Source organism: Kogia breviceps, chromosome 11, assembly GCF_026419965.1.
Source record: "Kogia breviceps isolate mKogBre1 chromosome 11, mKogBre1 haplotype 1, whole genome shotgun sequence".
NCBI lineage: Eukaryota > Metazoa > Chordata > Mammalia > Artiodactyla > Physeteridae > Kogia > Kogia breviceps.
The window spans coordinates 35,996,594-36,023,670 of NC_081320.1; the positions used below are offsets into that span (position 1 = coordinate 35,996,594).

The 27,077-nt window shown below is 42.2% G+C and overlaps 1 long non-coding RNA gene and 1 pseudogene across 8 annotated transcripts in view; both read right to left on the minus strand.

The window, feature by feature from the left end:
- LOC131765452 (uncharacterized) overlaps positions 1 to 27,077 on the minus strand; it is a 76,351-nt gene that overhangs the window by 30,218 nt on the left and 19,056 nt on the right. For 2 of the 8 annotated variants that reach the window (XR_010835455.1, XR_010835462.1), the window contains exons 5-7: positions 26,596 to 26,796; positions 24,249 to 24,389; positions 20,515 to 21,854 (exon numbers count right to left, since the gene is read on the minus strand). This is a non-coding gene — a long non-coding RNA (uncharacterized lncRNA). The other 6 variants (XR_010835456.1, XR_010835457.1, XR_010835458.1 and 3 more) reach the window with 5 other exon arrangements.
- Positions 13,170 to 14,615, minus strand: LOC131765444 (serine/threonine-protein kinase MARK2 pseudogene; annotated as a pseudogene).

Sequence of the window (27,077 nt, forward strand, 5' to 3'; positions counted from 1 at the left end):
TTACATAATTTTATTTATCCTTCATAAATAAGTTGTCAGTTCCATAAAGGCAAGGACGATTTCTTGTCTGTAGTTCTATGCTTCTGTGTTATATACTTTGTTAATGTCTGTTGAACACCTGTGTCTGACTGGCATGGTCTGAGTTGTGATAAAGGAGTATGGAAATGAGCTGCTTATTAATCAGGATTTTCTCATGTGCTTTACTTATTTCAAATCACGAGCTTTACATTTTTCTTTCTTTTTTAATCAGACACAGGCAGTTCTGCGACAAGCCTGGCTCGAAAACATCGGTCCAGTTTTAGTGATTAATATGATAGATCTATTGAGAGTGGAACTGAAATTCACCCCACAGAGGCCTGTTCTCACCTTAAGAATATTTTAGAACAGGTATTTTATCCTTTACTTCGGTATTTGAAAAATTGTGGCTCAAAGAAGAGTTGTAAGGAAGTTGCTGAGTTGAGTATGAGGCATTGCTACAGAAAATTCACTTACTTCGATTCACATGTGTCACAGTCATCATACCAGAAGAGAGGCAGTAGAACAAGTGTCATCTTAGGAGTCCCCTCCATCTCCTGGCAGCATCCTTGAATATAAAGCTTGGACAATAGGTTTCAATGTTCTCTTGTTTAAAATCCTGTAGTTTGGTTTCACAGTGAAGCAATATTAGGAGATTCTTTGGCTTTTTTTATTACCTGTCTTTAGATGAAATTTTACCAAAGCATTCATTTCATTATTCAGCAAACATTAACATACCTATATGTTGAATGAATGAGTTCTTGGATGTTCACTCTGTGCTAAGGGCTATGACTATAAAGACAGGTCAGAGTCCCTCTTTTCAAAGATCTCACAGTGTGGTAGGGGAGACAAACACTTAAAAGAGATATTTGGAGATCAATGAGATAAACCCTGGATGTGATTTGAGAGCATAAATGAGGGATGCTTCACCCAGACTGGGTCAGGAGGAAAGGGAGAGTTAGGAAAAGTCTCACAAAAGAGGCCTTGAGATGGAAGGGAGGTAGTGTTTGCCAGGTAGAGAATTATGGTAAAGTCCTTCAAGAGAGAAGGAATGAGATACACAAAGTTATAAAGGAAAAAAAGCATAGTACAATGTTTCATTCAAAGAACTGCAAATTATTTGCTATAGTTGAAGAATGAGATCCTGTTAAGTAGTGGTAAGAGGCGGGAGTAGAAAGGAGTATAGAGTTTAGATGATGGTGCACCTTGTATGCCATGCATGGAGGTTTGAAATGTCTTCTTCAAGACGGTGGAGTACCGTTGATGAGACTGACTTGAGAATATTTATTTGCTAAAGAAAGGAAATGATAAAGGTAGAGCAGTGAAAAAGAATGGATCAGTGGATCTAGTTCCCTGAAGAGATAGTCAGGGATGAGTACAGATGAAATACTCCCACCCTGCAGCACAAGGAGAAGGGCCAGCGGTATTTGTAGATATAGATGGAACTACAGGTTGAATTATGGGGAGCTTGCAGGATTTCTGAATAATAGGTTCCATTTTCTCTCGGAGGTAGGAAATAAGATTACGTACTTGAGAGTGAAAATAGTTGAGGGTTAGAGGTCAGGAAGAGGGCCTGAAGAGAGGGGCGAACAGTTCAAACATCTGCTGTGAGAACTGGTGAGGGAGTTGACTAAGGTTAAAAAGGAAGATTGTGGGGGTAGGAACCATGAGTTCTAGTGACACCTGGCCCTGGTACTGGAAACCAAGTTGAAGGTACGACAGATTAGTGTCTGCTTTCAACTCATGAGCACAAAAATTACCTTTCAAAAGTATTCCAACTTAGCTTTGCTGGGTGCGGAAAGAATGGGTTGATAGCATATAAGTTAATGATTGTTATAAACGTCATCGCCATCCATGTGTGCTTAATATGAGCTCGAACTGTGACTTACGATTCTAGGCTTAGCAAGGGTTAGACACTGTCTCCTGTCGTGGGCGTGCAAAGCATCTGAATGACATTCTGCCATTTTACCATCTCTCCTAGATTAATGCACTCACAGGAACTCTTTTTTACTTCTAAAGTGCTAGAAGAAAGAGCAGAGAGAGACTGAATCCCAAGTGAATCCAAATTCTGAGCAAGGAGAGCAAGTGTATGACTGGAGCACTGGCTTGGAGGACATGGATGATTCTCACATTTAATTCTCTTCAGACCAGGGAAATGTGGTATTTACAAGTGCAATAGATGGGTGGGGCTTTGGGTAAGTGTTTCAATGTAATTAAATCTCTTTGTGGATTTTATATCCAATTTTTAAATTAAACTTTTTATTTTGAGATATTGTAGATTCACATTCAGTCGTAAGAAAGAATACAGAGAGTTCTCTTGTTCCTTTACCTAGTGTCCCTCCAAAGGTAACATCTTGCAGAACTGTAGTGTAATATCACAGCCAGGATATTAACATTGATGTAATCCATCACCTTGAAGAGACTTCCTGTTCCACTAATATAGCCACACCCACTTCCCTCCCACTTCCAACCCCTCCTTAACGACTGACTCTTCTCTATTTCTATAATTTGTCATTTCAAGAATGTTACACAAATGTAATTGAATAATATATAACCTTTTCTGGATTGGATTTTCAGCATAATTCTCTAGAGACTTATCTAAGTTGTTGTGTGCATCACTGGTTGGTTCCTTTTTATTGCTTACTACTATTCCATGTATGGTTGAACCACAGTTTGTTTGACTCTTTACCCACTGAAGGACATCTGGGTTTTTTTCTAGTTTGGGGCTACTATGAGTAAAGCTTCTATAAGCATTCCTGTGTAGGTTTTCATGTGAACATAAGTTTTCTTTTCTCTGGGATGAAAGCCTAGAAGTGCATCAGCTGAGTCCTAGGGTAGTTGTATGTTTACTTTTTAAAGAAACTGTCAAACTGGTGTACCATTTTATATTCCCACTAGCAAAATATGGTGATCCAGTTTCTCCATATCTTCACCCTCATTTAGTATTGTCACTAATTTTTTTTCTTTTTTCTTTTTTTAGCCATTCTGATAGGTGTGTACTGGTATGTTATTATGGTTTTAATTCGCATTTTCCTAACAGCTTGTGATGTTGAACATCTTTTCATGAGCTGACTTGTCATCTGTATATCCTCATGGGTGAAATGTCTTTTCATGTCCATTGCCCATTTTGGTTTTGTTCATGTATTATTGACATATTATATTGGTTTCAAGTGTACTACATAATGATTAACTATGTAAACTAAGTAAACTGAGTAAAATTATTCCTAGGCGTCCAGCCAGCTGTTCCCTTCCCCCTCAGCCTTCTGGGGTTCAACGTTTTACTTCCATATTGAACGTTTTAAAAAACAATTCAGTCCTGAGGAAGCCCACGGAGCTCATATCCCAAATCTGCATCATTATTGGTGGTAATGCAGACACTGGTCTTCTAGTTGCAAAACAATTACTAACTTGATAAATATTAATAGAGGGAAGATTTGCTAAGAACTGTGGAATCAATTCTTTCATTTGCCTTCTTTCACAAATATTTTTTTCCACACATATCAGTACTTGGTCACAAGAACCTAATCTAGGTATTTCCAGCTTGCAAAACTCTTTAGGAGGCCAAGGGAGTGAGGTAGAGTTAAGAAAATCAGAAATGTTTATGAGAATAAGGTGTAACTTTGTGGGTGTATTCATACAATGGAATATTATTCAGCAATAAAAAAAAAAAGAGGGCTTCCCTGGTGGCACAGTGGTTGAGAATCCGCCTGCCAATGCAGGGGACACAGGTTTGAGCCCTGGTCTGGGAAGATCCCACATGCAACTAAGCCCATGCGCCATAACTACCGAGCCTGTCCTCCAGAGCTCGTGAGCCACAACTACAGAACCTGCATGCCACAACTACTGAGAGCCATGTGCCCAGAGCCCTTGCTCCACAACAAGAGAAGCCACTGCAGAGAGAAGCCCGTGCGCCGCAACAAAACCCAACGCAGCCAAAACTAAATAAATAAATAAATAAAATTTATTTTTAAAAAAGAATGAATGACTGATATACACAATATGGGTGAATCTCAGAAATATTAGGTTAACCAAAAGAAGCCAAACACACAAGATTACGTATCGTATGAAGACCAAGAACAGATAGTACTGATGTGTATTAATGGAAATGAAGAAGTAGTTGCCTGGGAGGAGAGGGAAATTGGTTAAAAAAGAGGCAAGAGGAAACTTTGTGGGGGATGAAATGTTATATACCTTGCTTGGGATCACGGTTACATAAGTGCATACAATTGTGAAAACTCATAAAACCGCATGCCTGATAGCTGAGCATTTTATTGTACGTGAATTATACCTCAGTAAAAAAACATTTTTTTAAAGAAATGCACGTATGTCCTGCCTTGAATCGTCAAGGTGTCTTTGTGAAATGTGACAGAGTAGAAAGAGTTAGATTTGGAGACAGACACACTGGGCCCCAATCCAGCTGAAGTACCTTGGGAAAGTCACTTAGCTTTTTTAAGTGTCCACCTCTGCAAGTAAAACTAATCTAATTTACAAGATGGCCATAAGGATTAAATGGAAAATAATAAACTTAGTTCTTTTTTTTTTCCGGTATACGGGCCTCTCACTGTTGTGGCCTCTCCTGTTGCGGAGAGCAGGCTCCGGACGCGCAGGCTCAGTGGCCATGGCTCACGGGCCCAGCCGCTCCGCGGCACGTGGGATCTTCCCAGACCTGGGCACGAACCCGTGTCCCCTGCATCGGCAGGCGGATTCTCAACCACTGCGCCACCAGGGAAGCCCAAACATAGCTATTTTTAAAATTTGTTTTAAATAAACTGTAATCCTAGGGGGCAACTACAAATATATTCCCTTCTCCTTTGCAAATGATACCGTTTGCAACTTTGGACAAAAATTCCTAAATCAAAAGGAAAACCGGGAAAACGATTAAGTTAAATCAGTCCCTCTGTGAGGGAGCCTGTGGACACAGCTGGTAACTGTCAATTACTTGGGATTATTACAAAAAAATCTGGCACTTTCTATGCTCATATACAAATGTGTCATCATCGTGTCCTACCTTATCTTTTTACCATGTGTCAAAAGTGAAGGGAAAGGCTGCTTAGAATGGGGATTAAAGAAAAAAACGCTATAATTATTGGAGGGGGTCAGCTTCAACGTTTCTAAAGGAAACTCCCATTTTCACCTTTCTAGATGTCTCCAGGACAAATGATGTATGCAGTTTCAAGACTAATCTGAAGTTTAGATTCAGAATTCATGGAAAAGTAAGAATGGAATTGAAATGCAACTTTAACATTTCTGCTTAATTCCTGCTCCCTGCTAAACATCTTTCATTTCTCGGCCTGATCCACTTTGGAGAAATAGAACCCATTAGGGCATCCCCTGAGAGACCCTCCACTCTTGTCCTGTTGGCTCTGCTTGGAGAGTCCTGAGGAGCCAGCGCACTGCAAAGGATACCTCCAGCTTCTCTCTGAGATTTTTCTGGCAGATCCAGCTGGTCCGCAGTAGCCCCTCTCCCAGGCTGTGGTCCAAGGGCCCCATTCTGGCTGCCATTCCCACCAGTTATTACAATAAGCTAGTTGAAGGAAAAGGAGATTTAAAGGACTCCCTTGCACTGTATGGTGGCTTATTCTCAGTGTGCTACTCAGAGCACCAGACAGGCAGCTAACCAGAAAACAGCTGGCAGTGGTCTTTGGCCAGGTTGTCTCCAGCCCCTCATCATTTCTCATCCAGGGGGCTGTCGTGACATTCATTCCTTTCCATAGAGACTTTCTGGGAGCTTAGTAGCTGGACACATTGTTCTGCCACTTGCGGCCACTTGGGAGCCCGAGTTCAGAGACCCCAGTGCGTAATGGCCAATGGGCAGGAAGTGAGTGAGGCCTTCTGTGAGCACCTCCAGAAGCCAATGGCTGGGTCCAGCCCTGTAACATCCGGGACTGTCCCTTGAGGTGTGTGTAGAGTCACTCTTCTTATCTCATCAGTACCAGGTTTTGGCTTGTTTTAAAATGCATAGTCATTTGGATTTAATAACTCAACCAGGAAGATTTGTTTAGCATGTACCGTACAAGGCACTCTGCTAAGTGCTTTATGTGGATCACTTCACAGTCACCTATGAGGTTGATGTCGTTCATTTTCTATCTTACAGTTGGAACAACTCCCCTAGGCCTCAGTGTTACAAGGGCCAGAATTCAAATTGATAGTCTGATTTCACAGCTTGTGTTCTTAATCGCTACCCAAATCTGTTTCTTGTACTCACAGTGTACCTTAAGAGCACAGTGAAGCTCATTTCATGGGTTTACCCCACAGATAAGGCAGTAGACCAGATCATGAGAGGCACAAGTTAAAAGCACAGTTCCTTAGACTCTACCCCCAGGGGTAAAAGCATTACTAACCTTTCTGTATCACAGACAACACAAATCAATGGTTTTAAAAATGTCCAAAGTCAAACTCATGATCTCCACCAAATCTGATCCGTCCCCAGTGTTCCAGATCACATTGACAGCATCCTAAACTCCCCCCTTCCTCTCACTTCCATCCTTTCTTGTCAATTTCCCACTGTTACCAATGGAGTCCAAGCCATCATCATTCCTCACTAGGACCACTCCAGGAGCCTCCTGAGTTTTGTCTCTAGAGTGCCTTGTCCAGTCTATAAGCACAACCATCTTTGAAAACACAAACTCATGGGACTTCCTGGCAGTCCAGTGGTTAAGACTTGGCCTTCTAATATAGGGGGTGTGGGTTCGACCCCTGGTCGGGGAGCTAAGGTCCCACATGCCTCGCGGCCAAAAAACCAAAACATAAAACTGAAGCAATATTGTAACAGATTCAATAAAGACTTTAAAAATGGTCCACGTTAAAAAAAACCTTAAATCCAAAACACAAACTCATCACGATGCTCCTCTGTTGAAAAGGGAATCCTCTTGTACTTTTGATGAGAATGTAAATTGATACAGCCACTATGGAGAACAGAATGGAGGTTCCTTAAAAAACTAAAAATAGAACAAGCATACGACCCAGCAATCCGACTACTGGGCATATCCCCTGAGAAAACCATAATTCAAAAAGAGTCCTGTACCACAATGTTCATTGCAGCTCTATTTACAATAGCCAGGACATGGAAGCAATCTAAGTGTCCATCGAAAGATGAATGGATAAAGAAGATATGGCACATATATACAACGGCATATTACTCAGTTATAAAAAGAAATGAAATCGAGTTATTTGTAGTGAGGTGGATGGACCTGACGTCTGTCATACAGAGTGAAGTAAGTCAGAAGGAGAAAAACAAATACCGTATGCTAACACATACATATGGAATCTAAGGGGGAAAAAAATGTCATGAAGAGCCTAGGGGTAGTGTTAGAAGCCAACCTGGAGCCTCTGTGCCATGACAGGGTCATAGAACAACATTCCAAGACAGCGCTGCAGGGCAGTGCTGTGCCCAGGAAGCTGACTACATCTCTTCTGAGCTGTTTTGTCATTTTGTGCTTCTGCCTTGAAAAAGTATATGGGGGATTTGCCCCCTGTCCCAAGCTTAACCGTGTAAAACATCCTCTTCCCTGTCCCAAACCAAAACCTACGAATTGGGACTTTTTAACAACACCCCCTGGCTGGTGGGAGAAAAAAACAAACAACCTGGAAATGTAGGGTTGTTTCTATGGAAAACACCAATAATAAAAAAAAACAATGGCCCTACATGGGAGTAATAAATGATTATGGGTATTGTTGGTTCTGGTATAAGGATAAATTAATCATACAGAGCCAACTGCCAACATTGGAGAATTGGTGACTCGTCCATTCAGACAAGGCTTCTTGCCCAGAAAAACACAGTGATAGATTGAATTGTGAAATATATTGTAGATAATTTAGGGATACATTGTTAAGACTTGTCCATGCGGACCTCTGCGATACACAGGAAAGTTCAGGAAACTTCCTCCTTCATAATTTCTTTTAATGGCTTGTTACATATTAGCTTGGCTTTGTTATTAGTACAGATTGAACCTACTCTAAGAAAAAACAATGATGTTTTGAGAACCTTTAGAATTATTTTAAAAGTACATATAGAAATATTAGGTACAATCTATTATAAATATCTTCTGAGGTTTTAGCTACGCACCTGATGATGTAATGACTTAGGGTATATAAATCTGACTGTGAGAAAATAAAATATGAGACCATGCTTGCACATACAGAGTGTTATTGATTTATTTAACCTCCCCTCGCCGACGCTGTCCATCCCTCGGGTATTCCTGGACCTGCAGGAGCCGGACTCCCGCAGGGTAGGACGGGACTAAAACACAGACCTACTAGAGCATGGACTTGAGGATATGGGGAGGGGGAAGGGTAAGCTGTGACGAAGTGAGAGAGTGGCATGGACATATATACACTACCAAACGTAAAATTGATAGCTAGTGGGAAGCAGCCACATAACACAAGGGAGATCAGCTCAGTGCTTTGTGACCACCTAGAGGGGTGGCATAGGGAGGGTAGGAGGGAGACGCAAGAGGGAAGAGATATGGGAACATATGTATAGGTATAACTGATTCACTTTGTTGTAAAGCAGAAACTAACACACCATTGTAAAGCAATTATACTTCAATAAAGATGTTAAAAAAAAGATGCGGCACCTCTATACAATGGAATATTACTCAGCCATAAAAAGAAACGAAATTGAGTTATTTGTAGTGAAGTGGATGGACCTAGAGTCTGTCATACAGAGTGAAGTAAGTCAGAAAGAGAAAAACAAATACCGTATGGTAACACATATTTACGGAATCTAAAAGAAGAAAAAATGGATCTGAAGAACCTAGGGGCAGGGCACAAATAAAGAAGCAGACGTAGAGAATGGACTTGAGGACACGACGAGGGGGAAGCGTAAGCCGGGACGAAGTGAGAGAGTGGCATGGACATATATACACTACCAAATGTAAAACAGACATCTAGTGTGAAGCAGCCGCATAGAACAGGGAGATCAGCTCGCTGCTTTGTGACCACCTAAACCGGTGGGATAGGGAGGGTGGGAGGGAGACGCAAGAGGGAGGAGATATGGGGATATATGTGGACGTATGGCTGATTCACTTGTTATAAAGCGGAAACTAACACACCATTGTAAAGTAGTTATACTCCAATACAGATGTTAAAAAAAAACCTTCCATGCCTTCCCTTTCTTCTTAAGACAAAGGTCAAAATTCCTGGCATAGGGACTGTGTCTATCTTGTTCAATTTGTCCCCCAATGTCTATAATAATGCCTTGCACATGGTAAGTAAGTGCCCAGTACCTATTTGCTGCCTGACCGAATACATGAGTGAAAGAATAAAAGTCCCTCCGTGCTTGGGTCTCAGGCTGCCTTTCTGCCTCATTGCTGTGTCTCCCAGCCTGGTTATTGGATCTCCATCCACAATAGTCTTTTTCGTCGGTTTGATATACCGTTCTGTCTCCTGACTCGTGGCCTTTGCACATACTTCTTCCTCTCTTTTCACTTAGTTATTCCTATTCATCTATTTTCAGGGAAACCACCTAGGCCCCAAACTAAACCAGACCCCTGTGCTATATGTTTTTCTATTTCCGTGTCATTCTTCTGCACAGCTCTTACCACAATCTGCCTGTCTTGCCCACGTACTGGACCATCAGTTCCAGGAGAGCAAATCCACAGCTGGTGTGCTTAAGTTATCCCCAGCACTCAGCACACTGATTGGCCCATTGCACACTCTAAAAATATTTGTTGAATGAATAGCATAGTGCCTAGCAGATAACTGACCAGTGATGCTGTGGAAGGAAAATACTGCACAACCTAAAAGTCGAGAGGTATGTTTTATTCGACAGACATTCTGAGCACTTCAAGCTTGGGACATAGCATCCCAGATAATGTTGAGAAACTGTTCTGAAGTGGCAAGGAGCGGATTGGGGAGCCACGATATATAGAAGTTTCTGCAACAAAAGACCAGGTAGTTGGAACATGAAAAGATTACTGTTAATTAAAGAAAACCAGCTATCTCAAGTTAAGGAATTTAGCGCCTTTGTCTGTAGGGGAAGAAGCAAGAGTCTGGGCTCACTGAAATCATTCCTTTGATGTGCACCTCCACTGCCTGGGGCCAGTGTCCTGTGCTGTCTCATCCTGAGTCTCCTCCGGGTGGTGCACCGTCAGGGCAGCCATGTGATGGCTTGATGGCTGCAACATCCTTTGTTTACTGATATGGCAGGCAATATTTTAGCTCACAGTGGCAAAATTCACAGTAAAAACAAAGAAAAAAACAAACCAAGACAAAAACCAAACAGTAGTAGCACTTACTGAGCACAAACCTGTGAGGCAGACACTATTATCAACCTCATTTTACTGAGGAGGAATCGGAGGTGTACATAATGTTGTCCAGCTCACTGCTCTGTGCAAATGCCCACCCCGGATCCATGATCTGTGCCTTGGAGGAGAAGTGGGAGGCATGGTCACACGGTGAAACAAAGGAGATGCCTCGGAACACGTTCTTAGAAGAGCCGTGGGTACCGTAGGCACCTTGACCTGTCTTCCAGTGCTGCAGGCACCTTGACTCTGGCATGAGCTCTTCCTATCCTTCAAAGGAAGAGCTTGTGCAAGAGTCATCTGTCCCTCAGGAAGCAGCAAACGGATGCTAGAATAACTAGGAGGGATTTGATCCAAGAAAACTGGTTTATGTCAATTCTTGATTCTCACAAAGTGAGAATTCACATTGGGAAGTTTATCCTTATTTATTAAGTACTCTCAAGCCTTTAGCCACTCCTAGAAAAAACAGAGTCATACACTTTCATACCTAGAAGAAACAGTAGAGATCATCTAACCCTAGATCCCTCTCCATCAGGAGTCCTTCACATTTCAGTGCCACGGAGCCCTCCGTAGTCTAGAGAAGCCTATGGCTCCCTTCTCAAACAAGGGTTTTAAATCTATAAAATAAAATATACTTGATTACAAAGGAAGCCAATTAATTATATTGAAATACAGTTACTGAAGGAGTTTTAAATGTGATGTAGTAGTAAATTTGCTTCTCTATTAACACACTAAATAATAGGATCTACTAGTACCATTGACTTTGAAATGGTGATGAATGTAATTGCTGTTTTGGATGCCTACCACAATTTTCATGTCATGTGAAAATAGCTATGATTTCTATTGGTAACAAAATCACAGGTATTGCTGCTACTCCTACTATATGTTGTGGCCTGCATTTTTACAACTGAAGGCAATACTCAATTGCCGTTAGAGCTTAGTGACAATGAAGATGTAATCCTTTTCCCATCCAAGTCCATGGTTCCCTTGGAGAACCATGGGGCTCAGGTTAGGAACCCCTACTCTGCAGCATCCTGGTGGCAGCTCGAACATCTTGAGTGACAGAGCACTCAATATCTCCAAGGTGTCCAGTTCCTAGTTCAGTCTCCTTTAATCATTATGAACTTTAGGGTGAGATAAATCTAGAAGCAGTCCCAGCTTTGCTGGCATGTTAGTCATGTGACCATAGCTATTTAACCCTGTGGACATCGGTGTCTTCATTGTAAGAATGGGAACAAGATGACAATTACATTAGAAAATATGCAGATGTCTCAGAGCACAAAGAGCACATAGGTGATTTTAGCAATATTTTCTTCCCTTTGGTTTCAGTGAGTTGAAACCCACCTTTTTGAAGTTTCCACCTAATTTTGCCCTAGCTCTCCTCTATGAAGCCACACAAGTCATGGCTCCTCACATACTTGAAGACGGCTCTATCCCGCCCCTCTATTGGCTGTCTCCATGTGGTGATTCTGTTGCTTCTCTGAGTAAAAGCAACTCTGAGCATATGGCTGGGAGTTATCTGTGCTGCTGCCCATTCCCAGAGAGACGTGTGAGGGCCCTGAAACAGTCATCATGTTAGGATCGATTTTTCCTTTGGAAGGCACTTCCTGTAGGATCTGTCCTACCTGTCTTTACTAAGCTCCTGTACTTTTTTGTTTAGGTGGTTCACGGGCACGTGGTCAGAGTGCTCTGTGTCTTGCAGTGAAGGATTCCGCCGTCGGCAAGTGACCTGTAAGCACACGAGAGCCAATGGGACTGTGCAGGTGATGCCTCTGAGAGCATGTGCCCCCAGAGAGAGGCCTCTGGGAAGAAGACCCTGCCCAGTCACCCGTGTGTTCAAGGGCTTATTGAACCAGGGAACCAGGGAACGCTGACCAATCCAGTGTTTTGAAAGTATGATCATCTAGTATAACCATCCAGTCCCTGTGGTCAAACCCATGCATCAAAACAATGAAATTTAAAAAGAGACTTCCCTGGCAGTCCAGTGGTGAAGACTTCGCCTTCCAGTGCAGGGGGTGCGGGTTGGATCCCTTGTCGGGGACCAAGATCCCACATGCCTCGCGGCCAAAAATACCAAAACATAAAACAGAAGGAATATTGTAACAAGACTTTTTAAATGGTGCACATCAAAAAAATAAAATACACCCATGCATCAGGGCCCCTCCGCACGGGGGAAGAGGAGAGCCCAACTGCTGCGTGACAGTCATGAAACTCAGCTGCACAGGGACCTTACCACACCGCGCACAGGCTGGTTCACGGGACCTTCTTATCCTCTTAGGGGCCTCTCTGTTGTCATTAACACAGGCTGCAGGGACCAAAAGTTCCCCTCGGCCCTTCTGAAAATGTTCGGTAATGTTAGTGCAGGAAGGTATTTCACACTTTCTGCATTTCTGCCCTGCAGGGCAGCAGTTGTTGCTGTTGGGAGTCATTGTGCTAATTCTCTTAGGTCATTTTTCCCTTTAGTTGTTCTGATTAACTCCAAGCACTACATGGTTACACACTTGTCTAACTGGAAAATGCACAGCCCCAATTCTGTGCAGGGAAGACGCAAAGCAGAGTGTGATACATCCTTCTGGAGCATCAAGTTTATTAACTAGAATTGGAAGAACCAAGGAGTTCTTGGAACAAGAACTATCCGCCCCCTCCCCCACCAACATGGAAGACAGAAGACTGGGGGAGGGGAGACGTGCCACAGGAATGACAGTCCAGTCTCTGAAGTTTCACCCAGGTGAGGGTTGAGGGGCGGACCTGCAGCCACCGTGGCCTCTCAGTCGCCCTGGCTGCTCTGGACCATCCTCTGAGCTGGCCAGGGTCTTGGATACGATGCTTCTGAAAGCCGTGCAGAGAACACAGTCACCTTCCACTGGACCGGGTCCCAGGGAGCGCGGCGGCCTGACCTTCCTGCCTCGGTCACCCATGGGGTTCAGATGGGCTCACTTTATTACGACGCCTCTTGCTGGGCAGCTGGCAACAACCACCAAGATGCCTTTTTAAAAAGTTCCAGACTGTCCCAGCCACCCCTTGCTTTTTCTGGCTGTGGCCAAAGGGAATGGATGAGGACATACTCTCAGGCTGTGCAGCGTGGGAGGACCTTCCAGTGTTGGACACACGCAGGGGGCAGCTGGTTCCCGCTGGGGCTCCAGTCCTGCTGCTGGTGCAGGGGTATGCTCCAGGGCCACACTGGTGGGCTGGGCTGGGGGTGGCAGTCCTTGAGTCCAGGCTGGGTGGGGGACAGGCAGGCTCACTGGTCTTCTGCCCTGCCTGCTGGTCTTCCTGCTCTTGCATATTTTCTCCCTGGTGGAGCCGCCTGGTTTCCAGGGTGGACAACTCAGGGCTTGGAAAAGGCTCGAGTTCATTGCCACTGAGGTCCCCGGAGGAGAAGGGCCCTGCAGCTATGATGGAGGACCCCACCATTGGTTTCTTGGAGCTCACACTGCCTTCTCCTCCGTCCTGGATCTCGTCCCACATCGAGTCCAGAATCCTCCTCACTGTCACCTCCAGGTCCTCTTCACAGGGTGGCTGGAGTGGCTTCTTCTGGCCCATATTCACCCATGGGTGCTTCATGAGGTCAGGTAAGGTGCCTCTGTCACTGGGCTTGAGGGAGATCATTTTTTGTAATAAACTCCTTATCTCCACAGACAGGTAATTTGGAATGGGATATTGCCCTTTTAAGATTTGCTTCCGCAGCTCCTGCACGTCTTTTCCCACAAAGGGACTGGACCCAGTTACCATGTTGTAGAACACTACTCCCAGGCTCCACACGTCCGCCGCAGGGCCGCTGTACCTCTGCCCCAGCAAGAGTTCCGGGGCAGCATACGCGACTGTGCCGCAGAACGTGTCCAGTTTCCTGCTGTCATCACACTTGTTGCTGAAGCCAAAGTCTGTGAGTTTTATATTCATGTTGGCATCAAAGAGGAGGTTCGGTGGCTTCAGGTCCCGGTGCACGATGCCCCTCTGGTGGCAGTGTTGCAGAGCAGAGACCAGCTGCTGGAACGGGCCTCGGGCCTGTGCCTCTGTCATACGGCCATGTATGTTCAAGTAGGTGTACATGTCCCCACCACTGAGGTACTCCATTATTAAGAACATTGTCTCCTCCGTGTCAATCACCCCCAGCAGTTTTACAATATTGGGGTGATTCAGAGCCTTCATACTGTGCACTTCCCGGAAAAGTCGCTGCTGGAAAGTTGAGAAGCTCCGACGCCTCTTTTTAATGACCTTTACAGCCACCTGTCTCCCGGTCAGAATGTGCTGGGCCAGCTTCACTTTAGCAAAGCTGCCTTCGCCAATGGTGTGGAGGATCTCATAATCATCAATATGAGCCTCCTTGTCAGCACAGTTGGCTGTGAGGCCCTGCATACTTGTGACCTAACTACACTGACTGACAGCACTAACTAGCAATGCTAACTATCCTAACTAACAACGCTAACTATGCTAACTGTGCCAACAGCGCTAACTACTACTAACTACACTAACTATGCTAATAAAGTATTAACTATACCAACTATGCTAACTATACCAACAATACTGACTATGCGAACTGTACTAATCTAGCAATACTAACTAAAATTAAGATAAAAATGAGAAAAAGAAAGGAAGAAAGCAAAGCAGAAGAAATGGAAAAGAAACACCAAAAAATTGAGAAGAAAAAATTTAAAACTCTTAAGAAATGATACAGAGAGAAAAATAAAGAAAAATGAGAAAAAGGCAAAGAAGAGAGAAAAATAAAAAGGAGTAAAGAGAAAAAAAAATCAACAAAATGGCAGAAACAAGGAAAAAACAAGGTAACTGTGGGTCCAAGGCCGTCAGGTCACCAAAAGCAGCTTCCTGGGCTCTAAGGACCAAAAACCTGGTCCCAGCTGGGCTCCTATAGGGCTTCTGTGAAGTTCATAACAGTGGTGCACTGTGAGGTCAGAGCAAGAAATGGACCCATCAAAGCTGGGGATAAGCCACAGTGGTTTTCTCACTTTTTGAGTTCAAGGCCCCTTTACACTTAGGAAAAAGGATCCCAAAGAAATTTTTCTTTACTTGTGTTATTAGATATTGGTATTCACTTTGTTATAAATTAAAATCTGTAGGATACTTCAGTGGCCTTTTTATTTCTAGTTTGAAAATGTGTAATAATTTTAAAGACCTCGTAATGTCTACACTTGAAATATTCAATTCCTTTTCCTTAAATTCTGGTCTCAAAATATGTTACAACTTAACTGACTTCACAATACTATACAAAATGTTCTGTTGCATAAGACCCGATAAGGTACGTTATGAAAGTCTATGAAGCTGAGAGAAGAATTGCCGGGAAGGTCATGAGCAGATTTCTCATCAGGAGCCTCGGAGGCCAGATGGCATGGCTCAATGTACTTGAAGTGTTGAAGGAAAGAAACCGTCAACAAAGAATCCTATATCTAGCAAAACTTTCCTTCGAAAATGAGGGAGAAATAAAGACGTTCTCAGTTAATCAAGAGTTGAGAGAGTTTTTAACCACCAGACCTGCCTGCCACAGGGAATTCTTCAGGTTGCAGTCAAGGACCCTGGACAGTAACTCAAAGCCTTATGAAGAAATAAAGACCTCTGGTAAAAGTAGATAGACGGGTAATGAGAAAAGCTAGTACTATCATAACTTTGGTTTGTAGCTCCACTTTTTGTTTTCTATTTGATTTAAGAGACTAATATATAATAAAACACACACACATACAAATCATCACCTTGTTTCTAATACTGTGTTTTTTAATTTGGGGGAAAAGTCTGATTGGTCTCTAAGATGAATGTATGTGTCTGACCTCAAGGATTGCATTTGGAAATCATAGTGTCTCTGTCTCCAGTACAAAGGTTAATAACCAAGGTCGGGTACCTTTGAATGCAGCAGCTCAATAACAAGCCACAAGATAGATGGATTTGAGGCAATAGGGACAAGAGCAGACTTCAAGAAAAGGAGCAGAGGAACACTAGTAATATGTGCACAGAAGTCTCAGAACCGGTATTCCAAATACCACCTTGAATGCTATTATAATAAAAAATACCTGGGAAAAACTGCTTAAGAAATGTGTAGTAGACCCTGTCTTAGTCTGCAGGGCACCATAAGAGAAAACCATAGATTGGGTGCCTTAAACGGCAGAAATTTATGTTCTCCCAGTTCTAGAGGCTAGAAGTCCAAAATCAAGGTGCTGTCGGGGTTGGTTTGGGTCAGACTTCTCTTTCTGGGGTCAGACTTCTAACTACATCCTCACATGGCCTCTTCTCCATGCACACACACACAGAATTCTGGTGTCTCTTCCTCTTCTTATAAGGATACTATTCCTGTCAGATTAAGGCCCCACCCTTATGGCCTCATTTAACCTCTAACCTCCTTAGAGACCCTATCTCCAAATACAGTCACACTGGTGGTTAGAGCTTCAATATATAAATTTTGAGGGGATAGAAACGGGTCCATAACATTATGCCCTTTGGTCCCCCCAAAATTTACGTCCTTCTCATGTGCAAAATACACTCACCCCATCTCAATATCCCCAGAGGTCTTAACCCATTCCAACACCGAATCCAAGTCCAAAGCCTCATTAAATTTCACCTGATCAGGTATGGGTGAGAAATGACACATAAAATTAACCATCACAGAACCTATACAGAAAACTGTAACACACTGTTGAAACACATAAGAGAAAAGTTGAACAGTCCATTCCTTTAAGTGAACTGAAACATGTAATTCCAATTCAGATTACAGTAGAATTCTTTTTTCGGAACTTAACAATAATTTTGACATTCATATGGGAGAATGAGTGAGGACAAGTAATTTTTAGAAAAGCGAATTACTAGAGGTATAGAAAGACTTTCCTTATCTGATGTCAAAGCATGCTGCAAAGCTGTTGTAGTAAAATAGTGCAGCATTAGTACAGGAATAGACGTGAGTCATGGAATATAATTAGAGTACAGAAACAAACCCATGTAAAATGAGTTTAAAGTTCAAAGGCAGCTCATCATAGAGGGAAGAATAGTTCAAAAAAAATAAATAGTATAAAACTACAGAAAGTTTTTTTTCCCAGACATTAAAGATCTAAATAAATGAAAAGACATCCTATATTTATGGATCAAAAGACTTAACATTATTCAGATGACAGCACTCCCCAAGCTGATCTACAGATTCAACACAATCCCTTTCAAAATCCCAGCTGCTTTGCAGAAATTGACAAGCTGATCCTAAAATTCATGTGGAAATATAAAGGACTCAGAATAGCCAGAACAATCTAGAAAAAGAACAAAGTTGGAGGGCTCAGACTTCTCAATTTCAAAACTTACTACAAAACTGTAATAATCATGAGAGTGTGGTACTAGCATAGCATAGACACATAGATTGATGAAAGAGAGTTGAAAGTTTGGAGATAAATCCATGTATCTGTGTCAACTGATTTTCTGCAAAGGTGACAAGACCATTCAATGGGGAAGGAATAATCTCCTCAACAAATGGTGCAGGACAACTGAATAGCCACATACAAAAGAATGAACTTGGATTCCTAGCCTACAACATATATAAAAAATTCAGTCAAAATTTATCAGAGACCTAAACTTAAGAGCTAAAACAATAAAGCTCCTGGAAGAAAATGTAGCCATAAATCTTCATGCTTTGGATTAGGAGATGGTTTCTTAGATATGACACCAAAACACAAGCTACAACAACAACAAAAATAAATTGGACCACATCAAAATTAAAAACTTTTTTTGCTACGAAGGACATGATCAAGAAAGTGGACAGCCCACAGAGTGGGAAAAAGTATTTTAAAATCATATATATGAAAGGGAACTTGTTTCTAAAATGTATAAAGAGGGCTTCCCTCGTGGCGCGGTGGTTGAGAATCCGCCTGCCGATGCAGGGGACACGGGTTCATGCCCTGATCCGGGAAGATCCCACATGCCGCAAAGCGGCTGGGTCCGTGAGCCATGGCTGCTGAGCCTGCGCGTCCGGAGCCTGTGTTCCGCAACGGGAGAGGCCACAACAGTGAGAGGCTCGCATACCACACACACACACACACAAATGTATAAAGAACACTCAAACTCAATAATAAAAACACAAATAAACTAATTAAAATATTGAAAAGGATCTGAATAGACGTTTCTCCAATAAAGACTTACAAATGGCCAATAAGAACAGGAAAAGATATTTAGCATCATTAGTCATTAGCGAAATGCTAATCACAAAGAGAGATAGTAGCAAGTGTTGATGAGGACATGGAGAAATTGGAACCTTAATACTTTGCAAACGGGAATGTAAAATGGTCTAGCCACTTTGGAAAACAGTCTGACAGTTCTTCAAAAGGTTCAATGTATGGGTTACCATATGACCCAGTAATTCTACTCCTAGGTATGTAACGAAGAGAAACGAAAACAGGTTCACACAAAAACTTGTATGTGAATGTTCATAGCAGCATTATTTATAAGAACCAAAAAGTGGGAATAACTCAAATCAAACCCATAATAAAACTTCAGAAATTGGAAATAACTGACTGATAGATAAATGTGGTATATTTGTACAATGGAATATCATCTGGCCATTAAAAAGAATAAAGTACTAATATGTATTACAAGGTGATGAACCTTAAAGACATTATGGTCAGGGAGGGAAGGCAGATACAAAAGACCACATATTGTATGATTCTCTTCATACGAAGTGTCTACAATAGGTAAATCTCTAGAGAAAAAAGTAGCTCAAGAGTTAGTTGTCTAGGCCTGAGGGGGAGAGGCCATGGGAGGAATTGGGAGTAGATGCTAAAGGGGACAGGGTTTCTTTTGGGGATGGTGATAATGTCTTAAAATTGATTGTGGTGATGGTTGCACAACTCTAAAAACCATTCAATTGTATACATTAAACAGTGACTTGTACAGTATGTGAATTATATCACAATAATGTTAGGAAAAAAAAAAGACTGTATGAGGGAAATTGGTCAACTAATGTAAGAAAAAAAAGTAAAATGAGAGCCCAAACTCACATACATCACGCTCATCAGAATAAATTCTGACTTGATTAAAGTGCTCAGTGGAAAAGTAATTAAACTGGACTGGACAGGAAAGACCTTTTCAAGCATAAAACAAATTACAAGAAAAATTAATAGGTGTTATGAGTACAGAAAAATTTAAGAACTGCATGTCAAAATATGTTTTTTCTGTAATTGAACTCACCTCAACACAGAGCCTTCATTTTTGCTCTGAGCAGGAAAACCCAAACCTGCCCATGGCTTATGGTTTTAAGCACAGTCATTTCTGAACCTAAGCCTGGTCAATTACAGACAGATTGGCCCTGTCCTTTCCCCTTCTGCCCACACGTGGTCTAAGTTTCTGCGGGAAAAGAGGAGGAAAGGAAACTTCTGGCTCTGAAGGAGGCCTGTCTGGTCCTTAGAGCTGGGCTTCCATCCTCCCTAACTTCCCTTGGGGACAGCTGACCCCCTGTAGCTAGTCCTTAGCAATGCCGCCACAGCACATGGTTTTGGAACCCCAGAATGAATGAGCTCACAACGTTGTTTATACTGCATTGTGCTTTTGTTCCAGTGTCCTGGACGTTGCCTGGGTCGAGCTGTGAGGATGCAGCAGCAGCATCATATAATTTGTCAACACCTCAACTGTTCTGAGTCCGGCTGTGATGACAGGAGGTACCGGCCCCGCCCTAGGGCAGCACACAACCTCTGCCACCTCAGTAGTGACTATGATCGCCTGAAAGTGGCATCATCTGTCCTCTGTACCACCTCTCATAATGGACAGTTACTACTAAATTATGATTTCTCATGGTGCCATCCTCAATAGTATGTATTATACCAAAATACACATTAACATGTACTATTTATCATTACAAATTATTTGGATGTTCAACATACAGAGACACCCCAAAGAGAAAGGAAAAAGTAGCATTGAGAATAGACAGGTATCTTTCCCTCTATATACAAAGCTGATGAAGCCTAATAATATTTCATTTAGGTTTACAGATTAAATCTGTAACCTAGTGTTTTCAATGAACTATTTTATTCCTTTGTTTAGAAACTGTTTGATTAGGACGTTGGCACAGAATAACGTCCAACGTTATTAGCAGAGAATAAAATTTACTTTAGCAGAGAATAAAATTAACATTTATCTCGTTAAGGGGCTTACACAAGAAAAAAAATGCTTCCCTCTTTTATAGAAGTCTGAGCTGACAGATTATTTAGGGATAGAAGAACTTTGTTCCCTGAGGTCACTCAGAGGTCACCCAGACCCCTTCGGTCTGGCGACTCCATCACCCCAGAGGAGCGTGCTCCAGCCAGAGAAAGTGAGGAGAAAGCCAAGAGGGAACACTAATGGGGAAATTTGGAGTTCTACCACTCTATTCTTGTGTAACCTTGGACTACCTAACCTCCTGATCTGCACAGTGGGGTGTCCATGTGAAATTCTGGTTTGGAGGTTTGTTTGGTTTTTTTTTTAATTGAAGTAGAGTTGATTTACAATGTTGTGTTATTTTCTGCTGTACAACGAAGTGATTCAGTTATACACATACACATTCTTTTTTAAAAATATTCTTTTCCATTATGGCTTACCATAGAGTATTGAATATAGTTCTCTGTGCTATCCAGTAGGACCTTACTGTCTATCCATTATATATACAAACGTACATCGGCTCACCCCAGCCTTCTACTCCATCCCTCCCCCAGCCTCCTCCCCCTTGGCAACCACCAGTCTATTCTCTTATGTCTGTAATTCTGTTTCTGTTTCATAGACAGGTTCATCTGTGTCATATTTTAGATTTCACACATAAGTGATATCGTATGGTATTTGTCTTTCTCTTTCTGACTTAACTTCACTTAGTATGATAATCTCTAGTTTCATCCATGTTGCTGCAAATGGCATTATTTCATTCTTTCATATGGCTGTGTAGTTTTCCATTGTATATAGGTACCACATCTTCTTTATCCATTCATCTGTTAGTGGACATTTAGGTTGTTACATGTCTTGGCTATTGTGAATAGTGATGCCCTGAACATAGGGGTGCATGTATCTTTTTGAATTATAGTTTTCTCCGGATATATGCCTGGGAGTGGGATTGCTGGATCATATGGTAATTCTAATTTTAGTTTTCTGAGGAACCTCCATACTGTCTTCCACAATGGCTGCACCACCTCACATTCCCACGAACAGTGTAAGAGGGTTCCCTTTTCTCTGCACCCTCTCCAGCATTTGTTATTTGTAGACGTTTTAATGATGGCCATCCTGACTGGTGTGAGGTGGAACCTCGTTATAGTTTTTATTTGCATTTCTCTAATAATTAGCAATGTTGAGCATCTTTTCATGTGCCTATTGGCTATCTGTATTTCTTCTTCTGACATATGTCTATTTAGGTCTTCTGCCCATTTTTGGATAGGGTTGTCTTGTTTTTTGTTGTTGTTGTTGAGTTGTATGAGCTGGTTGTATATCTTGGAGATCAAGCCTTTGTCGGTCACATCATCTGCAAGTATTTTCTCCCAGTCTGTAGGTTATCTTGTTTGCGGGAAGTTTTGATTAATTGGTTTAGTGTGAAGCACTTAAGCAGCCTGGGTCATAGAAGATGCTCACTCTACGGCTCTTCCTTCCTCCTCCACATCCTGAGTATTGCTGGAGAAAATGAGATGACCTTGACAATTGGCTCTGTTTCTACTTTGAGCCTTCAGTACGGTTTGACAATGTAGGGTCAGCTGCATTTCCTATTCCCAAAACAATTCCAGCCAGAACCATTCTCCTCGAATGGAAAATGTTTGGAACAGCTGCCCTTATTCTCAACAGAAAACCCAGTTTCCAATTTTGTTCGGAAGATGGGAGACCACACACAGATTGATATGTATCATCCCAGATGTTTTACTTTGCACGCTCAAAGATATATTTATATTACAAACACCTACGTGGTTTGAGCTTTCTTTACAACATACTGGCTATATTTTTCTGAAACTTGTTTTTTCTACTTATCAATACATTATAGACCTTTTTCCCATCCGAGTACATGAGTCACTTTATTCTTTTGAATTGCTGTACTTGAATTACCTCACTCCATTGCTAATGGACATTTGATTGTTCCAGTTGTTTCCCTATTACAAACAAATGCTGCGGTGAACATCCCGGAACATCTTTATGCACAAAGGGTAATATTCTTATGGGATAAATTTTAGATATGGACTTGAATTGACAGTAATGCTCATTTGGATACTACTAAATTACCATCAAAATGTCTATACCAACAATATATGAGAGTCCCCCTTTTAATCAACTTTATATAGGTTTTCAATATTTAAAAAATTTTGCCAATCTGATGGATGAAAAAATATATCTTATTGTAATTTGTGCTTTTCTGGTTACTTTTGGCTCTTTGTATTTTTTTCTCCAACCCATCCACTTTTTTCCATCTTTACCACCATCACCCTTGGCCAAGCCATCCAACTGGTCTCCCTTCATCCGTCTCCCTTCATCCATCCATGCTCCTTTCCAACCCAGTCTCCCTACTGCAGCCAGAGTAATCTTTTCCAAAATGCAAATCTGATCATACCACCACCACACCCCGTCTCCCTGCTCGATTAACATCACTTTAGAGGCTTCACTTGCTCTTAGAGAAAAGGTTGACTAAAATCCACAATGTGCCCTATAAAATATTGCAAGGTCAAGTCCTACTTCCCTGCACAGCCTCATTCGAGACCTCACTCTGTCTCACTCTTTGTGTTCCAGCCACTGTCCTTCTTTCAGTCCCTTGGATATGCCATGAACTTTCCAACCAACACAAGAAGCAAGAAATAGAGAGGATAAAAGGCACGGAAGGATCTATCAGGAGGATATCTGATTAAGTGGGATTTTAGAGAAAGAGATATGGAAATGAAGTGAAAGGGCAGACATAAAAGAAGTAATAGAAGAAAAATTCCTAGACCCTGAAGGGGGAAAAGAGTCAAGTTGCCTTTCATTTTCTCTATGGTTTCTGCTTCCTCCAGGGTTGGCTGTTCAGCTTTTAGTACTAGTGTCCTAGTACTTTTCTTTCATGCTGTTAGTTTTCCCCAAATATCTGGTGGTTTATGGAAGAAGGACTAGGTTAGTTGAGAGAGCTTCTGTGGGTTTCTTTTGCAGTTTTCTGGCCTCATTTTCCCCCACAGACCTCTTCTGCTGACTGGGCATGCTTCCTGTGGGCTCGCTGAAGGTAGGTGAGGTACTAGATCTCACTTTACAATGCAGTGGGCTGGCTGGAGACCCCCAGTTGCCATAGTAGGGCCTCAGTAAATATTAGAGGGTGTGTTACAAGGAGTAACATTATTAGTGGCCACTGGTAGAGAATCAGTGGTGAGCAGGCCATCTGCTAGCCTCTATTATTGGCCCTGGGAAGGGTTTGGGAGGTGTGGCTTCCACTGAAAAGAGTTATAAAGGGAGTGAGAATTATCAGGGTAAACTAGCCCACATTATGGCAAGAAGACAACACAGGGATCTGAGGACGTGCTGGAGGACCTAGAGAGTTTGTTCCCCAAAGAGGTAATTCCTAACCTCTGCCATGAGTCAGAATTCCCTGGGAAGTGTCTTGAAAGATTCTTGGGCCTCAAGTGGCCCTTAATGAATAAGAATCTTTCAGAGGGAGTGGAACCTGGCAATCTATATCTCTTTTGTTCGTTTGTTTATGTTTTCTTTTGTTTTTAATTCTTTCATAATCTACATTTTGTTAAAGCTGCCCACATACCTCTGATAGTAAGCCAGACTTGAAATCTACTGCCCTACAGAATCAGTAGTTCTATCTGGCTGATGATGAAAAGGGTTATTTGAGGTAGGAACAGAGCTGGACTGAATAGGCATGAGAAATTGAGAAAGACTAGTAGAAACAGGGTTACCTTATGATTTCTGCTGCCATGTCTACTTTCATGTTTTACACAGAAAAACACGAGTTCCAATTGTGTGCACAGTGTTGGTGCCCAGACTGTGTCCCCCTAGCTCCGGCCTCCCCATCCCCATCCCTGCCCGGAAGGAGGGGACACTCTCTGCTGGACTGACCTTGCACTCTTTCGCTGCATCCTCAATGACCAGCCTCCTGAGTTTCAGCATCTGCCTTGGTCTCTAGCTCCTTGTGCCTCTCTCATCTTTCATGTTTAGGAAGCTACATAGTTTCTTCTGACTTCCCACCGGCCCTGTCTTCTAACAAAGCAGAAAAAGAGGCTGTATTAGTTAAGGTCCTTTGGGCTGGAAACAACAAAAGTCAACTTGGAATTAGTTATACAAAGAGGGTGGGAAATATCTTATTTAGATAGGACCACCATTCTCACATAGAACAATTTGGCATCTTATCAAACGTTTTCTTTGAGTATTCTTGGACTATTTCTTCAACTGTTCTCAGTAGAAAAGCTGATCTCTGCATAGGGGATGGCTGAAGAGTACTCAGTCTCTGCCCTCTTGTCCAAAGCAACTCAACTTCTCGCCCCCCTGAGGTTCATACCCACTGGAGAAAACAAAAACCCTGCAGTTAAGCGGACACCCTCATCCCTTTTCCTCTTACAAGTCTTATCAACAGCTTGATGGGACAGTATTAAGTAAACCCTTTAATAGAGTCTCCCCTTAACTGGCTAATCAAACTATTGCTTCCAACTATGTGTAATAGTCTCTTAGAGAAGTTCAGGTGATCAGAATTTTCTCCATCTAATTACATTTCCAGTGATGTTTCAACACTCCTTACGGATTATGTGCACTGATAGGGAGCCTTTTATAGGAACACAAAAATGTCTCGATCCAAAGGGATAATGCCGTGACACCTCAGGAAGGACTGTAACCAAGAAATGAGGAGGAGTTATTTCTCCTCTCAGCTCTGCAGCTCCGTGTGTGTCTGCTTCACTCTTTGTTCTTTCTGAATGTTATTTTACTGTACTTCTCTGGCCCATGTGGCAGAGTATGGCCACCACTACTCCAGCCTTCAGGTTTATATGTCTTGTTCCAGCAACTTCCAGATTCCTGGGAGAAAGACAGTGATTGAACTAGCTCAGGTTAGGGTCCTCTTCCAGTCATCTTAGGGGACGGTGAGACATTCTCATGTGGTACAAATACATCAGTTCCAGGAGCCCTGCCTTAGGGAACAAGAGCAGATACCCCAAAGTGGGTGCACTAAGGTGGCTCACCATCCAGGGTAAATGTCTTTTCAAAAATCAGAGGGGATTCAACAGGCACATGAAAAGATGCTGAACATCACTAATCATCAGGGAAATGCAGATCAAAACCAGAATGAAGTATCACCTCACACCTGTCAGAATATCTGTTGTCAAAAAGACAACAAGTAATAAATGTTGCTGAGGATGGGAAAAGCCAACACTTGTACACTGTGAGTGGGAATGTCAATTAGTGCAGCCGCTATGGAAAACAGTATGGAGACTCCTTAACAAGCTAACAAGAGAACTACCAGATGATATAGCAATTCCACTCCTGGGTATAAATCTGAAGAAAATGAAAACATAAATTCAAAAAGATATAGGGACCCCAATTTTCAGAGCAGTATTATTTATAATAGCCAAGATATGGAAACAACCTAAGTAACCATCAACAGATGAATGGATAAAGGAGATGTGGTACATATACAGTGAAATATTACTCAGCTATAAAAAATGAGATTTTGCCATTTGCAGCAACATGGATAGACCTGGAGTGTATATATGCTTAGGGAAGCAAGTCAGACAGAGAAAGACAAATATCATATGCTGTCACTTATATGTGGAATCTCAAAAATAAAACAAATGACTCTAACAGAAACAGACTCATAGATTCAGAGACAAACTAGTGGTTACCAGTGGGGGGAAAGTCATGGAGGAGGGGCAAGACAGGGCTAAGAGACTGAGAGGTGTCAACCAGTAGGTATAAAATAAGTAAGGTACAAGGATGTAATGCACAGCACAGGGAATATAGCCAGTATTTTATAATAACTTTAAATGGAGTATAAAGTATAAAAATATTGAATCACTACATTGTACACCTGAAGCTAATATAATATTGTAAATCAATGATACTTCAATTAAAAAAATTAAGTAGCTACTGTGTAGGGTAGTTGTGAGGATTAAAGGAGTCAATCTATGTAAAGTATTCGGAAAATTCTCTGGCACATGGTTGTCAAATAAATATACACATACAGTGGACCCTTGTTGACAACAACAAAACAGAGGGCATTACTTTCTGTTCTGTCTTAAAGGAGAAGGAGGCTAGAGGTAGACCCCTCTTCCCAAAAGGTCTTTGTTAGCTCTCACCACGAGTTAAGAGTGTGTCCTAAATGTAAACTAGAGCACTCCTCTTAGCAGAGAAGATTGCTCACAAACAAATTCATACTCATACCAGAATCTATTTCAAGTGCTTATTTAACAGAGCTTACAGTTTGTTAACAAATGTGTCATTCTTCTCTTCCTTGCCTAAATCGATCTGCTCCAGCTCATCAGGAGACTGTGTCTTTTGAGGTGCGTGCCTTGATGTGGTGCTGGAGGCTCATGGAAACACGTGGTTTGCTCGCCTCTACTGAGGTTGTGATTCCTCCACCACTTTGCTTAGTCAGCCAGGAGCAATGCAGATGAGTTTCCTGTTGAATAAGGTCCGAATTGTCAAGCCTTTGCTATACGGAAAGTACAGTACAGTAAAAGGCTTGATCCCAGCAAGAAGTGACACCCCACTTTCTCCTGTTGTCCACTTTTTTGTTTGTTTTTCTCATTTCAGACCCACCTTTTGGAGGAACTGCTCGTCGGGGGCTTGTGACGCATGTTGGCGCGCAGGCCCTTGGAGACCCTGTACGTCAGCCTGTGGTCAGAGCTTCCAGTCTCGGAAGGTGGACTGTGTCCACACGAGGAGCTGCAAGACGGTGGC